Genomic DNA, 15908 nt, shown 5'->3' with positions numbered 1-15908 from the left:
CTGCCCTCGTATCCACGGAGGAAAAAAAAACATCCCTGGGGCCACGTGGTCCAACTACTTGCCTGTTAGAAATCCACTTTTCTAAAGATCCTCATTATAGCTCTGTGACTATTGCTCATTTCACACAAGGACTTTTTTCTGTTTTTGTTTTTAATGGGATATCGTTATTTTATTCTCTGTGTTGCCGAGAATTCTTGTCTTTTCATTTTATTTTGACAACTTGTTGGAACATTCTTGCCACTTGGCTAACTTTTGAGATGCCTAGCAACGTTTTATAGATATTTTGGAATGTTTCTCTCTAATCATTTTGGTGAAACCACAATAAATCATTTTATGAAAAGCACCCTAGAGACAATAAATCTTTACGGAGAGTTATTTCAGAATTCCTTATTCTGTAGAACTATATATGCATTTAAACTTTTTATGTAATGTAGTTCCCTAGAAAGGAACACCTCTAGTTAATATCTTGCTTACGTTCAAGAATATCTGGGAAAGTGGGTTGGTGTTGATCCACAGGCTGAATGCTAGCATCCTGTGGGCTGGTGGGGGCTGGCTCCTGGCTTCAGCCCCTGTCCCCGGCCACCACTAGGACTCTGTAAACATGGGCTATTAAACAAATGAGTATTTCTTGACTTTTGGGAGTATGACCAGCTAATGTAACATTTTAGAGGCATCTTTGTGGGGGAGTATTTAACTTTCAGAGAAAATCTCTTCTTGTTTTTCTTGGAAGTGTTGTTTTTTGTTAGGAGTGTGAGATAGGAGATGTCGTAATTTATGCAGCCCCGGGAGAGACGCATGTTTGGATTCATTTTGCAGCTGGTGTCTGAGTTTCCTAAGAAATTTGGATTTACCTGCATATGTCCGGCTGTGCAGTTGGGCTGCTGTTAAAACTAAGAATCTTGGGGCACCTGGGTGGCTCAGTCGGTTAAGCATCCGACTTCAGCTCAGGTCTTTCTCTCTTGGTTCTTGAGTTCGAGCCCCGGTCAGGGTCTGTGCTGATGGCTCAGAGCCTGGAGCCCACTTCAGATTCTATGTCTCCCTCTCCCTCTGCGCCCCCTCCGCCAGCCACCAAATAATAAAGCATTAAAAAAAACAAACCTGAGAATCTTTTGCAGTGAAGGAGCAGATCTTCTTAGTTACTTATAACGATTTTGCCCCCTCTTCTGTTTTTCTAGTTGTGCAGAGGAAAGAAGGAGATGTGGGATTTAAGGAGAGAAAGGCATGTGTGCTCCAGGGTTCTTTCTCGTGTGGCGAACATATGGAAAGGGTACACCGACGTTTGACATATCGGTGCTCGTTTCTACTCGGTAGTAAGAAATTAGGCTCGTTGCTGGTTTTCTGAGGCCCTTAAGGAAAGGTTTTGGAAATTTTTTTTTTTTTTAAATTCTAGAAAACTTACCAGTTTACCAAGTTTCTGGGTAACAATAAACCTTCCTTTCTTTGATGATTCAGGAAGTTTTGCTTAGCCCTTCTAATGCCTTTCAGGCCAGCAACGTGTAGACAGCTTGATACATCAGCTCTTGTTTGATTTTCCCAGATAAACCAGAAGTTATTTTGATTCAGTACCAGAAGTCACAATTTATAATAGGCTATGACTGGTTTTTTTTTTTTTTTTGCACGTAAACATTTTAGGTGTCCATAGTTGTATCCCGAAATGAAGAATCTTTAAAACAAAACAAAACAAAACAAAACAAAGACAAGTGGCAGGTGGTCCCATTCAGATCTACCAGTTCGGATGTGTTTACCTCCGGAGATGGAGTGAACGTAATTGTATCTGGCAGATAGCAGAGTAAAATTGTCGTCATTGCTAATTATTCAGTGACTCCTATCTCTGCCGCTTCCCATTTTAATTCAGACAGTAAGTGTCTGCAAATGTCTGTGCTAAATATTCCTCTCGCTATCAGACAGCCTCTAACAGCGTGTGTGTGTGTGTGTGTGTGTGTGTGTGTCTAAGAATTGATAATTTTACATTCTTTCCCTTCCCTTTCTCTGGTGGTTTATTTTCAGTAGTAGATTAGTAGAAATAGGTAATTCAGCCATCTTTCCCCCTGGTCCTGGTCGCCCCTTTGGGCATTGATTAGTGGGAAAGAAGGGACTAGGCTCAGCAGCGCTGAGCCTGCTGTCCTGTCTGGTCTGCCCGGAGCCCTGAGCGCCACCCGCACCCGGCCCACTGCCCCTCGCACCCTGGGCGGACCTGGGGCTGGAGGAAGAGGATAGCCTTCCATGCAGTCCTGATTAGTCCACACGTTACAGGACTGATTCCAGTGCCCCTGCTGACCCACGTGGAACATTTCAGTACTCCTTTTTTTTTTAACCCCCCCCCTCCCTGAAATATAAACAGTCGAGTTATTTTCCAGTTTGGTCAGGGAAGTAGAGAATCACGTGTGAAATATTTGTGTAACAGGCAGAGTTACTCATTTCTGTGTTACTAAGTCTTCCCGTTCAGATACACTTGCCCATTTTCTCATGATTCCCATTCGGGCCGATACCTTCACACCGGGGTGCTGGGGGCACGAAATAGGTCGGTGAGCCCTCTGCCCTGCTCCCCGGAAAACAAACCCACACTCTGAATGCACCACGTTCCGATTTACCAGCTTTTCTTCTCAGCAGCCCTGAACTTGCTCAAGGTTTGAAACCTTTTGTTTGTTCTAAACTATATGGAGGAAAGTCTGAGGAAGCACAGGCTTTCCTGTTGGTATTATGTGTGTTTGAAGTCGGTGGATTTCAGTTCTCTCTTTAGAAGATTGCTTCTCTAGCCAGTTGCCCCTTGTCTGTTGCATGTTAATGAATTTGCTGTTTGTACAGTGACTCTGGTTGGCTGGGCGTTGGAAGATCTCACTCTCCTTCACTGCAGGACCATTTTTTTTCTTTTTTTGTGTGTATGCTGGTGCAGGTGTAGGAGGAAGCCAGGGCTGACATGCTGTGTGGCAGGTCCTGTGGGCTGGCCCCAGGCCCTATCTTTCAGGATGTAGGTGAGGCTGGGGTCCCAAGGTGCATCTGATACCAAGTCCTCGGTGTTTTTCCTCTGTGCCTTCCCTCTTTCCAGAAAAGAATGTGTATAACTCAAAATGTCTTTCTTCCTCCAGCAACCTTGTTAAATGTGGATGCTGTCGTAAAGTTTCTTTCTTTCCTTCTCTTTCTCCTTCCTCAGCATTTACACTGTGGCTTAATTTGTTTGCTTTTTCCAGACTGAGGCTGTGCTGAACACAGAGCCTTATTGAGTCTCACTGCTCAAGCCGGTGACACCCACATTTTAGAGAACTTAAGAAGGGCCGTAATGGGTATTCTTGAGATGAAATCCGGAGGCTTTGAATAGCATCCTCTTTTGCTGTGGAGTCTAAATCCTAGAGTTGCTGCAGGGACGTCCGCTTAGCTGTGCAAGTATTATTTCGGGAATTAGACCCTGTTTTCCCTTCTCTTAGATTTCCAGGCTTGCCCATCGGTAAGGCGAATTTGTTTTCTATTGTTCTTGTAAGGTCAAGCATGCGGCTTTTATGAATGAGCGTTTGTACATGAATGTACTTAGCAGTCTTCGGCTGGGTTCAGCACAACTGATTTATTCTAAGATTCGAGTGGTAAAGTTGTTGAAGTGACAGAGAATTGAGGGAAGATCTAAGGGAAAAGCATCAAAGCCTGTTATGCAGTGAAAAATAGGTCTTTGTCCACTTAAGCGTCTGACAACTGGCTTGTTTGTAAGTTATGCCAGGGATATTTTTAGAATTCAGGATCGCGTCTTTAGGCTTCCAATTATTTTGATTCCCCAAGAGACTCTAAAGGGCCCAAGAAAAGGAAGACTGGAGAAGGGACAATTTCTACAGAGATAAGCCCTACTGAATCTTACTATGGTAATTAATTGGCAGAAAATCAATAATTCAGTGAGAAGTCTCTCAGCCAATGGTGGCAAAAGACAATGTGGTGGATGTTAGTGAATTCGGGAGAGTGTACAAGTATCAGTGAGCTAATTGGGTGAATTTGCATACGGTGTTACCCTAACGTCACACGAGACCAGTCATTTGGGAAATCTGTAGAAGATTAATGGCGATCCACATGTTTAAATACCTTAACCATTTGTCTCTCCTTAAAGAGAGACCTCAGTAAATGTATATTTGGCTTAATGAATTAAGATGGGACTGTTTTTTGCATTGTCATCTGATGATTAAGAAATGTTAGCCCACCTGCTTTCTTTCTCAAATTTGTCTCCCTGTGGGAGTTACCATCTAAGTGTTCCTTTTTAAGGTGGTGATTCTCAAATATTTTCGTCTCGGGACTTTTGTACACACTTCAAAATTATCGAGGACTCCAGGGAGCTTTTGTTTATATGGCTGTATCCACTGATGTTTATCACATTAGAAATAAAAACCAAGAGATTAAAAAAAAAAATCGTTATTGAGCAGAATTCACGTTAACATAAACAGCATTTTTTTTTTGTCAAAAGTCACCATTTTCCAAACCCAAACAAACCTAATTAAGAAGCGTTGTATGAATTTTTTATACCTTTCTATAAAAATGCCTTGAATATTGGGCATAACTGAAGACAGCTGGGTTCTCATTTTTGTGTCTGCATCCATTCTGCTGTGATACGTTCTTCCAGTTGCCACGTATGATGAAAATCCAGCCTCACATGGATATGTGGTTGGGGAGAGAGTGGGGATGGGAGTGTCTTAAGACTGAACATGAGCAGGGGAGGGGCCCAAGAGAGAGGGAGACGCAGAATCTGAAGCAGGCTCCAGGCTCTGAGCTGTCAGCACAGAGCCTGAAGTGGGGCTCGAACTCGTGAACCATGAGATCGTGACCTGAGCCGAAGTTGGACGCTCAACCAACTGAGCCACCCAGGCGCCCCAAATGGTGGTGGTTTCTTTTTTAATGTTTATTTATTTTTGAGAGAGAGAGAGAGAGAGAGCGCATGCACCAGCAGAGGAGGGGCAGATAGAGGGGGGGACAGAGGATCAGAAGCAAAGCGGGGCTCTGCACTGACAGCAGAGAGCCCAAGGCAGGTTCGAACTCGTGAACCGCGAGATCATGACCTGAGCCGAAGTCGGACGCTTAACCGACTGAGCCACCCAGGCTCCCCAACTAGTGGTGGTTCCTTAAAGGTTGGTTGAGATGTGGATTCTGAAACCACATATATTAACTTTCAAAACTCTGTCCCGGATGTGATTTTGAACGTCACGCATTGGTCATTTGGAACATCTCCCAAGTGTTGATAGATTTTATTTTGTAAGTTAAAAATATCCTATCGCCAATTGGAAAAGCCTTTAAATACAGGGAAGTTGTCAGTGTCACGGTGCATATGGAAATACAAGTTTTCAAAGAGTCCTAGGGCTGCACAGAGGCTGAGATCTCAGTAGCTTATTGACCGTTTCCCTTGAAAACACGCCCACGTTGTTCCTTTCCTGTCGAGTGTCACCACCAAGCCACATCTGAATAGTGGATTGCTCGCTGAAGTACGAGGTAATGGTTCGTCTCACGGAGGGTGAGATCATGACCTGAGTGACGTCGGACGCTTAACCGACTGAGCCACCCAGGCACCCCGAGAACCGTTGCTTTAAAACAGATGGGGAGGGTGCTCGGTGAAGCAGAAGCTGGGCTTGATTTGTACTAATCGTACAGACACAGACCGCAGACGTGGCGGGGCCCGAGGTGAAGAGAGCTCCTAGAGGCTGGAACTCTCACTGGGGGCGGTGGCTCACGCGTCCGCGACATCTAAATCCGTGCCTGCTGTGTGACTCCAGAAACGTGTTGTAGTTTGAGTCATTAGATCAAGAGTAACGGGTTCATAAAGTCAGTGGGTTTGAAGACAGTCTGGTTTATCGAGTGCTCCTTGTATTATAAGGGTAATTTAGGACATCGTGAAAGGGAGCTGCACAGCCTGTCCCGTCCATGCTGCACTGTGACGCTGCTCCCTTCCTTCGCTGCCCTGGCCCTCGCAGGTCTCTTTCCTGACCCCTGGAAGTCCCTGTCACCGGCTGTACAGAACCACTTCCCCCGTCAACACTGCAGCCTCTGTGGATGTTAGCTTAAGAAAACCAGTGTTTTCCAGTGCGAAGGGCAGGGGCGTGGAGTCGGTTGTGAAATTGATTCTGCTGCCCGTGATAAAGTCATTCACTCCCGTTTTCCAAGTGTGTTTGCACCATGACTAGGCGGTTCGGCCGTTTACGTTGTTTTGTGCTTCTGAAGCATCACAGGTGAGTTGCTCTTCGGAAGGCTCCAGAAGAGAAAGGTTTTGTGCCTAGAACACCTTGTCATTTCTGTCTGTGCTTTCCTTTCTTAGTCGTTAAAAGAAACTTACCTGGGTGATGGTGGGGGCTAATCACTATTTCATGGGTTAGAACTACTGCCTTCGTTTTTTGTTACCGTTACTACGAATTTGTCAGGTTGGTCGGTTACTCGGGAGTTGATATTTTGCCCCATTTTATTTTTCTCTTGCTTTTCTGATTTTGTGTGATGGTGCAAGGGACTCCTTCTGTGAACGTGGAATACCCAGGCTGGAGTTAGTCCCTTAGGGCCTCTCGAGACGAGGCCAGGTTTCCTTCAATGGCTCTTTCCATTAAGAATCCCCGGTTGTAGAGGCATTGTAGAGGTGATGTGCTAGTCTGAGCAAAATGAAAACGTCTGATAAAATATTAATAAATACCTTAGCGGACATCTCCTCAAGCGTGTGGATCACGTGAGCCTAGATATTCTGGTTTATGGCTTTTTCATTGACGTCACTGGGATCAGATCGACCCACGCGATCACTGAGAAGCTACCAAAGAGCAGTGTGGGCAGAAGCGTGGCAGAACCCCCTGTCCCAGCCCTGTCCCCATGCACAGCAAACACGAGGTCTGGAGGAGGAGCCGCGTCTTGTGTTTTGCCTTTCTGTGGGAGTTTTCTGGAGTAGCTAATGAAGTCAAGCCAAGTCAATACTATCTTTTCACGTTGGCCTTTTGTTTTGAAATACCATCCCAACTCTATTCTCCAGTTTTCTTTTTATTACTGGTGTTATCGTTACAGATTAGAGGTACCACCCTTTCCAGGTTTGTTCCTCATGCTTTTCTTGCTTGGGACCTGTGAAATCTTTCATTCAGGTCAGCGGGCGTTTGTATAGTGTGTCCAAGTCAGTGTGGCATTATTACCAACCTCCAGCTTTGTTTTCATCAGTTCTAGAAACCCTGCGATTTGCACGTTCAGGATCCACACTCTAGCTTCCTCTTTGCTCTGCTTTCCCCCCCTTGTTAGGTTACTAAGACCAAGAGAACCTTGTGATGGAACATGACTCTTCCAGACGGGCTTTCTTCCTCCTTTGGTCGTTTTGTGTTGTTTCATTGCTGTACTTCTGTGTAGACAGGTATAGATATCAAATTGTGGGCTCCTTTGGAGGGGGAAGACTTTTTGGAGGCGAGAGAGATCGGAAGGAAAGGGGAGGATGAGAGAGGACATTAAGAGGAGATTATTCTGCTTTGGTCACTTTCCATTTTTGCAAAGTTCCTAACCTTTGGCCCATATCATTCTTACTCCCCCACTTTACTTAGAGACCGCACCTCTTCATCTGTGCTTGTACAGTGAGACCCACTGCTCTGCGGTGGTAGGATGTCTGCTTCTAGAGTTGAGGCTGTAAAATATCTTCCATTGCTGGGGAAGGAGGGGAAGTCAGTTAGAAAACAAGCGGTAGCCCCTAGACTAGGATACTGATTGTACGTGTAGAACATATAGGTAGCACACATGTAGAACATATCACCTAAAGGTCTGATATCTTGGTACTGAGAAAACATAGAAGACATGTCTTCCTGATGATGGCTGATAACCTACATGGATGGGCAAGGGTTGTTCTCTTGTTACACTTCAGATGGTTCCACTGTATTTTCTCCCCAAATTGCGTATCAGTTACGGAGGTTAGCTTCCCATTTTCTACATTTAGGTGTATACAGTAAAGATCTACGCCTCAGTTGACTAAGATACATAATTGTTTCAAGTTGAACAAAGTGAGGGACGCCTGGGTGGCTCAGTCAGTTAAGCGTCCGGCCCTTGATTTCGGCTCAAATCATGATCTCGTGGTCTGTAAGATGGATTCCTGAATCCATCTGGGATTCTCTCTCTATCCCTCTGTCTCTCTGCCCCTCCACTGCTTGTGCTCTCTCCCTCTCTCCCTCTCTCTCTCTCTCTCTCTGTCAAAATAAATAAATAAACTTAAAAAAAAAATAAATGCTGAACAAAGTGAAGTAATGGGGCTTAAAGGAAGTGCAGCCTTACATACTAGCTGGGATCCTCTGCCCTGCCCAAGGTGGCAACACAATTATTATGTCACTTTGCACGGTCAGAGTTCTTTCTTCCGTTCTGGATGTGGTCAAGCCCTCAGTAGATGAATCTATGCCAGTGTGTTTTCCCTTTCTCATGTTCCTTCTGTCTGGTTTGCCCAGCTCAGCACAGACTTTTCATCTTGAGTTTTGTGTAAGCGATATTTAAGGATGATTCAAAAAAATGCATCTGGTGATGGGTTCTGTCCCTCCCAGTGTCAGAAAACCGACAGCCCTGCTAGCGAGGTTTTTAGTTGGGACATTTTACCTTTTATGGAGGCCAGGAGTCATCTGCGTGAATTTAGACTTTTTCAGTTTATCATGGTTGCTCTTGGCAACTATCCTTACAGTAGGGAATCTACTTGAATTTCTGAAGTATGTTTTATCCTTTCTTTTCTTGATCGATTTACTGAACATGATTTCAGGTGTACGACGGAGGGTCCCCAAGTCCTAAAATGGCATCATCATATTGTTACGTTAGAATTTTGTCCGACCTGTAGACCGTGCAGGGTACCACGGGTTTTGAGGGTGTCCCTAAGTTTGGATCCGTTGCCAGCCCTTCAGACCATGCACCGCCACGTTAAGGAAGGATATTTTCTTATTTGTGATGTTTTGCTTGTCTCCAAGCGGATGATAAAGCAAACTAGCAAATGAGGATGGAAAGACATGTATCAACTGTGTGGGCCAAGTTCAACATCCTATTTTTTTTTTTTTTTTTTTTGCCCCCAGGTAGGCGTGCTTGTGGTGATGGATCTCAATCCACCACGCACATCCTTCTGCTAATAAAAACGTTCCCGGTTCCCAAACTAACATGATGTCATCATTCATCACGTGTCACACACTCGGTAGAGGAGAGCGTGTTCGCCAAACAGTATCAGGAGTTCTTACTGCTCCACCCTCTACCTAAGCAAGTGAAAACCACCGTTTGGGTGTGTGAGCAAGCGTGGCGGGGCGAGGGGCTGGAAGAGGCGGCTGGACAGACCGCCAGTGCTTGGTTGCCTTGGTTACAAGTTTGGACTTTGCGATCACCGAGGGGTGGTGAAAGCTGTCTAGCTTAATTTAGCAAGGGGGTACTGGCTCCCAAGGGTCCTTCCTCCTCACCTTGTTTGTGGGATGTACTGAGGGAGCCCAGAGCATTTGCTACGCCGCATCAAGGACGTCTCAGTAGTCGTGCTGATTTAGTTATTTATGCTTAGAAGTCCGAAGAAAAAGTAACGTAATAAATTTATGGAAAAGGGGTGCAGGCTTCGAATCGATTGTGACGTCATCGCCAGCCATTGTTTTTGAACACAGGAGGCTCGCCTGCTTAGGATTAGTCATGTCACCAGCGGTGTATCGATTACCTCTTGTGCCTAAGGCCTCTGCTCATTAAGGACTCCCGATTGAAGGTGGCAGACGTCTATAAATAAATCATCATCTACGATACTGACTGAAAAATGTCAGAATAAATGGTGTAAGGAATGGTCCCTGAGGGGTAGCAGAGAGCAAGAGACACTGTCTGTCTAGAAGGGTTTTCTTGAAAACTTTTTTCCTCTGGAGATGTCTGAGAAAGTTGTATTGGGGTGAAGGCCTCTCACTGAGGCCGTAAGGATGCTGGCGTTTGGGGTGATGGGAACTACAGGGCTTCTTTATTTGGGGAAGAGCCTACTGACGCCATGACTGTCAGAGTAAAGGCCATCTTAGGGGAATCATTTGAAGACTCCTTTGAGGTGATGTTCTGCGCGGTACAGTTTTGCCCAGGTAATTCATCTGGACCACTGGTTATGAATGACAGAAACCCAACTTTAAGCAGAAACGGAAAGGGTATCGCTCAAGTAACGGAGGCATCTAGGAGTAGCATGCTACAGAGCCGGGGGTTCTGACGTGGCCCCAGACCCTTTCTCTGTATCTTGACTCCGCTTTGCGGAGTCCTTCACGGCCGCGCTCTCTCTGTGTCATCGGCAAGACGGCAGCCAGTAGCAGGAGCTCAAGTCCCCCTAGCTAGTGCTCTTAGCTGAAACCGAACTTCTCCCTCCCCAGACCCCTGCGCTGTCCAGGGACGACGCAGACGACTTGGCTTTGGTTCTGCACACGGAACTGGGCACTGAGGGTGAGGGAATGCCGGGCCTCGAGTGGCCCAGTGGACGGCATTACGTGGGGCCAGGGAAGGTTCCCCACAAGAGCCAGAAGAAGGGGGCGTGGCCCTGGTGTGCCGGGCAGACAGACACCGGAGCTGCCACGGTCCACGGTGGCGGATGAGGGCACGGGCAGGGAGAACAGAGACGTCAGCCAGGGTGTGGAGCGGGGGCCGAGGGCGAGGTTTGGCGGGAGGGATGTGCGCTCCGCCCTTCGCATGTCGAGGTAGGGGTGCCGGGGTGGGGTGGCACGGTGGGGTGACAGCTCGCTGTTTGGGCGCAAAGCTAGCAGGGTACCAAAGCAAGTGATGCGTCGCAGTCATAGGCGTGGAATAGTTAAGCTCACTGGGGAGGAGCGTGTGGGAGGTTGAGTCACATGAAATTCCTGCTTTTGTAGGTCAAAAATGGCAGCGCAGGGGTGATTGCACATGGTTTAGCTCATTCCTTGGGAATTCCGTCCTGAAACGCCTCCGTTCTCTCTTCCGGCCGATGCGCACCGTGTGCTCCTTACTGTGCTGGCCTCCTGTGTTCTCATTCTCCGCGGCTTTCAAGTCTTCACAGAGAGCCAGTCTTTTTTCCTTCCTCTTTCCTCCCTCCTCCCCTTTCCCTCCATCCTTCTCTTTTTCCTTCAATCTTCGGGAAATACCGACCGGGTACTTTTGAAGAAAAGCACGGAGCACAGTACTTAGGACGGGACGCATAGTGTGAACCTTGCCCCCCGCCCTCCTGGATCCTAGAGTCTAGATACGAGAGCAGAGTGTTACAGGGATGATGAATGCTCTGCGAGGTGTGGGGAGGCATTCAAGGCCTAGATTCTTCTTTATTCACCCTGGGCCAGTCATGGGGGAGAGGAAGACTGTATGTACCTTGCTGATAGACATGAGGGAATAGGACTGTCCCCACCACGCCCCACACCTTTGCCATGGTTCGGCTACTCCCGTGTTACCTGCTGTAGAAAACCTTCCCTCTCTCTCTCCTCCCAGGTAAAATTTGGCCTCCCCCTCCCTGGTGCCCCAACGGGGCCCTTCGAGAGATTTCATCCCACTTACCTGTATAAAGGTTGGCTCCCTCCATTAGGCAGTGAGCCTTAGGTGATGAGAATGGACAGTGTTTAGTACAGTGTTTGAATGCTCGAGGTGCTAAGTAAATATTGATTCAATGTTTAAATAACTTTGAAGGGGCTGCGTTTCCAGAGCCCTTCTTCTTTCCACCTGACTTGAAAAGAATGCCGGGGAATATATACAAAGGATACTATTCAGCCTTAAACAAGAAACCCTGCCGTATGTGACAAGGAGGAAGTTGCAGGACGTTATACGAAGTGAAATAAACCAGTTCCAGGAGAACAGATGCCATGTGATCATACTTACGAGAGGAATCCAAAAATAACCAGACCCACGGGAACAGAGAGGGGCATGGTGGTTGCCAGGGGCTGGGCAGGGGGCAGATAGGGAATTTCTGTTCAATACGTATAAGGTTGCAGTTATAACGTAAAGATGAGTACATTCTCGAGACCTGCTGTGCCCCATCGTGCCTATGGAGTTAATAATAGCGTATCGTGCGCTTAAACGTTTAAGAGGGTAAATCTCTTGTTAAGGGTTCTTGCAACAATTTAAAAATACGTTTGCGACAGCCGCCAAAACAAACACCGAAACGAAAACAGATATAAGCCCACCTGAGTGACGTCGTGCGTGGCGCCACGCTGAGACTCCAAAGGAAATGTTCGTAGCCAAACCGCATCGCTGCCCGCGTTGAGAGTTTCACATCGCGCCGACCCGATTCGCAGCAAAAGTAGACTCTTGAGGGTGGTCAGAGAAGTCATTTGACCTCCGGCCCGTGATTGAGACGCCCAGGTAAAACTAGACCTCTAAATGGACTGAAAACACTTAAGACTGTGTGTCTAAGTGTGACTGGCCGGGATAGTAAAAGCCTGATGGCTCGTGCCCCCGCGTGGTCAGTGCTGGTGAACGCTGGGCGTGGCAGGGGCAGCGGTTTCCAAAATGCGTTTCCTGGAGCACGTGGCCTAAGGTGACGTTCATCTGCGCGGATGCCAAACCCTTTTCTGGGAACGACTGGCTGTTTGAATCTGGCGCCGATTCCACGTTCGGTTATCTGCTTCTTGAGGAACCATCTCCTGGAGTGTGCAGTTTCGTTTTGGAGCGGGTGAGGTCTGGGTTGAGACTGTAGCTCTGCACCCCTGGGCCTCATGACGGTGCACAGGACACGGCCGTGGTTCCGAGATTCAGGACGGGAACCGTGGCTGGCCTGTTGGCCCAGAACTGGGGAGTGGGGGGCGGTCCGCGCAAGGACTGCTTGCACACATTGCCAGCGTTCACAGGTACAAGGACAGAAAGCGGTGCTTAGGACTTTGCCTCTCGGACCCATGTCCTTCTTTCGAAAGGAATTTTTCTGTTTAAAATAAAAACAAAGAACAAAACACTGTAGCCTTTCTCTGGTGCTTTTCCTGAATACTAGCAAGCATGTCCTAACATCGGAGAAGTAATGACTTCGAGCTGGACCGAATATTTTTATTCTTCTCAGTGGAAAGTAAATATTTGCCCTCACTTTCTCAGAGCCCTGTTTCACTGGGAAAAAGAGCTGAGGAACCTGCTGGTAAGAACAAAGGGCCAGGCCTCTCTTTGCCTGCAAATCTGGTTTTCTGGCAGACAGAGTCCTGTTGGAGCGTGAGTCACCGCCTCTCAGCAATGGGCCAGGGGACAGGAGAGCATCTCGCCTTTCTCTGACCCGCTCTCTGCGGGACAGCGCACAGCCCCAAGTTCTGCTCTTTGAGAAAACTACGCTCTGCCGAAAGCCCACCGATTTTCTTCTCCAGAGCAAAAACAGGGCAAAAGACAATAGCCAGTTGCCTCATGTAAACCACCTGCTCGGTAGGAAATGGAGAACCGTGGAGCCCCCCAGTCCCACTTGGGAGGATTTGTGGTTTCCTTTCCTGTCGGTAAACAAAAGCAGTGAGTTAAAAGAGTGGAGCACGGATTGTTTACAGGATATTTGCTTGTATCAAAGGAAGGAAAAGTGCCTTTTACAGAGTTGCCTTCATTGTGTGGGGGATGTCACAACGTCATTTAAAGGGTCTCCGCCGAAGAGGAGAAATTAACCCCAAAATAGTGAGTCGTGAAACACAAACCGTTTCATCAATAGGACTTTGAAAAAGCGGAGGGTTTTATAATGTACCAGCATTTAAAAAAAAAAAAAATTAGAAGACCAGAAAGCCTCTTGAGAGAGAAAAAAAAAAGGGTTCCTACAACTTTGAAAAATATGGATAGTTCAGAGGAGACGATTTTTTTTTTTTTTTTGGTAGTTGCACGAGCTTGTGGCTTTGTGTGCCAGAAACATTTATCACTCACCGTGCAGTTGTGTCTCCTAAGCAGGCCTTTCCAGATTGCATCTCAGTACATCTAGTGCGATGCCTGGGTCGCTGCCCTTCCTGTGCTGCCCAGAGACGGTCTCCTTCTGCTGTTCGTGGCACAGGAGCTGGTAGCTGGGAGGTGGTTGGCGAACATGGGCCGAGTGGATGGATGCTTGGTTGGAGTTATTTATTTATTTATTTATTTATTTATTTATTTATAAATGTTTATTTTTGAGAGAAAGGGAGAGAGAGAGCATGAGCAGGGGAGGTGCAGAGAAGGGGGTGGGACAGAGGATCCTAAGTGGGCTCTGGGCTGTCAGTAGAGAGCCCCACTCGGGGCTCGAACTCGTGAACCGTGAGATCATGACCTGAGCTGTCGTCGGATGCTCAACCGACTGACCCACCCAGGCGCCCCTGGTTGGAGTTAATAAGCTAGTAAAAGATTGAAGCAATGACCTAGGATGCCCAATAATATATTCTTTTCCCCGTTATTTAATGTTAAGAAGTCTTTTTGATAAATTGTTCGGTGTGTGTGTGTGTGTGTGTGTGTGTGTGTGTGTGTGTGTGTGTGTGATAAAGTTTACACAACAGAACATTTACTATTTTTAAGTGTGTGGTTCAGTGGCGTTAAGTATATTCACACAGTGGTGCAACCATCTGTCTCGAGACACTTTCCCTCTTCCCGAGCAGAAATGTTGTACTCATTAAACTCTAACTCCCCTTCCCCCTCCCCCAGCCCCTGGCCACCACCCAACTCTGCTTCCTGTCTCAATGAAGCTGATTATTCTAGGTACCTCATGTAAGGGGAGTCCCGGAGTATCTGTCCTTTTGCGGCCGGTTTGCTTCACTTGGCATCACGTCTTCGGCGTTCGTCCGTGTTGTAAGGTGTTCCGATCCCCTTCCTTTTGAAAGCTGAGTAATATTCCATCGTGTGGATTTGCCACAGCTGGTTCTTCTGTTCATCTGTTGATGGACACTTGAGCTGCTTCTGCCTTCTAGCTATTGTGAGTAAGGCTGCTGTGAGCACGGGTGTGTGTGCGTCTTTTTAAAACCTGTGCTGTCCGTTCTCTTGGGTATGTACCCAGAAGGGAAATTACTAGATCGTATGGTAATTCCAGGTTTAATTTTTTTTGAGGGACTCGCCGTACGTGCTTTGGATTTTTAAGCTCCGAATTGGCTGCATCGGCTCCATTAAGTTAAGTCCGTGAGAATGTCTCCCCCCTCCCTTACAGGCGCACATAACCTTAAATCCAGCTGCAGTTGAGGGACTAACGATAGTAACCTTTCGTCAGCTGTTTCAGGGCTTTGTAAGAATGGAGACAGATTGAAAAAGGTGGGCTTCCCAAAGCCAAGGCCAACGGTAGCCTTCTTGGGAGGTGGTCTTGTAATTGATCGCGGTCAATACCGTTCTGGGACTGTAGGCGTAAGCCGGCCGTTGCGGGACAGCTCACTTACTGGGGTCTGTCTTTTGTAGGGAGCAGAGTGCAGGACTCTACCAGGACTTAGGGAAGCCACGTCGTGACCATTTCATCCAAGCCGCGTACCTCACGCTGTGGCGTGTTGAGTCCGCACGATGTCAGGTAGAGGTGCGGGGCCTCAGCGCGCCTCGCCCTGGTTCAGTTTGCATAAATTCTTACAACGACTGTTTTTAGAAATGATGTAACGAAAAGATCACGATCTCAGGAGCCAGGCTGACTCAAGTTCACACCCTGTTCTGTGTGCTTCGCTTTGGGCAGATAATCCATTTCTTAGAGTACCAGTCTTCTCATCCAGGAGGCAGGAGAGGCCGATTCTGTTCAAGTGATCATGAATGTGGAAATAACGTGTGTACAGAAAGTACATAGCAGAGCGCCTGGTACTTTGTGCTGTATATCCAATATTGTCCGCTGCTGCTATATTAAAAGCAGATGCAGCCTAACAGAAGTTAGTACCAGAAATAGACCCTTAGACCAGCCGTTGTTAAAATTTTGGTTGACATCTGTAAATGACAAATTTTTGGCCCCCTGGACATCTGTAAAAGTGATTGAGGATCCCAGAGAGCTTTTTATTATGGGGCTCATCTCTACTGAGATTTGTGACACTAGGATTCAAATGGAGAGGTTTAAAAATAGTTGTTCGTATATTAAACATGGTAGCAGTAAGCCCTTCACCTTTTAT

The 15908-nt window shown here is 47.0% G+C and overlaps 1 protein-coding gene across 7 annotated transcripts in view; it reads left to right on the top strand.

Moving 5' to 3' along the window:
* Positions 1 to 15908, top strand: part of SIPA1L2 (signal induced proliferation associated 1 like 2) — a 222509-nt gene that overhangs the window by 34567 nt on the left and 172034 nt on the right. The window lies entirely within an intron of this gene.

This window comes from Panthera pardus, unplaced genomic scaffold, assembly GCF_024362965.1.
Source record: "Panthera pardus isolate Hobbes unplaced genomic scaffold, ASM2436296v1 HiC_scaffold_22, whole genome shotgun sequence".
Taxonomy (NCBI): Eukaryota; Metazoa; Chordata; class Mammalia; order Carnivora; family Felidae; genus Panthera; species Panthera pardus.
This window is presented reverse-complemented; position numbering and strand designations above follow the sequence as displayed.